This window comes from Erpetoichthys calabaricus, chromosome 12, assembly GCF_900747795.2.
Source record: "Erpetoichthys calabaricus chromosome 12, fErpCal1.3, whole genome shotgun sequence".
Taxonomy (NCBI): Eukaryota; Metazoa; Chordata; class Cladistia; order Polypteriformes; family Polypteridae; genus Erpetoichthys; species Erpetoichthys calabaricus.
Window position 1 is genome coordinate 31,011,005 of NC_041405.2, and position 1,285 is coordinate 31,012,289.

Here is a 1,285-nt window from a genome sequence, read left to right on the forward strand (position 1 = left end):
AGCTAAACTACATTATAAGAACTAGAACCCAGGAAGTATAATTTAGACATGTGAAGAATGGTAAATCAATTCTTTAATTTTTTTATTCATGGATGTGCACTGCCTTATTGATGCTGTGGAAACTTAAAATACGCCAAAGATTCTCACCTTGAAAGAAGGCTCTAGGAGTCGAAGGACAGGCAGACAGAGTAATTAGTTTTATTTAGTCATAATGGCAGAAGCTACAAGGACAGATCAATTGTACCCCACCATATGAAATTCCATTAATCAATTACTGATACATGATCCAGGTCCCATTGGGTTGGACTGCACCAAACAGCCTTTATTCCAAGACAGTGGTTCTCAAACTGTGGGGCGGGCCCCCCTAGGGGGGTGCGAAGTAACAAAAAGGGGGGCGCGAAGATGTGAAAAAAAGAAAACAAGAATCGAAAATATGAAAAATACATCTATTGAAACCAAAACAAATTAACTTAAACTACGTTCTGATGCTAGAAAAATAAAAATAGAGTTAGATAAATGTCGAGTAAAGTTAAGTAGGTATAATAAATGATGCATCTATGATATATCATTAATTAAAAAAGAACAAATTGGTATTAGTGGGCTCCTTTCAACAAAATGTTAGGGGGACACGATTTAAACTGTTATGAAAACTCGGGTAACCAATACTTAAAGGTTGAGAAACACAGTTCCAAGAGATCCATAATCTGAATCCTGTACAGCATCTTCCAGAAAACGGTAGCATTCTAATGCTGCTTTCGTCTGAATGAGCGCCCTTCTGTGAGCCTAGCTTTGCCTCCGGTGGGTTGACACACAACACGACTCTCTGAACATGGCTAAACACCGTAGTGATCTTGTAACAACCTGGGCACTTCACATCCATGAAATAGGAGTTTGGACTCTGAACGAGGCTTTTCTTCTTGTGCTTCCTTCTTCTCCTTCTCAGGGAATGGGTGCAACAAGTCTTTTGCGAAAGGCATCATATTTTTCTCCAAAAGTGCAATTCAATACCTTCACATTTGTCTTTGCACTTTAATCATGCAGTTCCAGATCCTATTTCATTGCCTAGGGTCAACTTTTTTTTGCTTCTTTTTCCAGTTCCATGATCAAGGCTGGTTAACAGCGTGTTTAATGAATCGTCCTGGATGGACGGATAAAGAAAACGCAAACCTCGAGCAATGGGGCAGCTTTGTACTACCACTAAGAGATAATGGAGCTCATGCAGTCACATGCATTCGGGAATGGGGCATTTAAAAAATATACATATCTTATATAGAAACATCTATGT

General features: G+C 39.0%; 1 pseudogene; it reads right to left on the bottom strand.

Moving 5' to 3' along the window:
• Positions 1-691: 691 nt before the first annotated feature.
• Positions 692-977, bottom strand: LOC114663254 (40S ribosomal protein S27-like; annotated as a pseudogene).
• Positions 978-1,285: the final 308 nt, after the last annotated feature.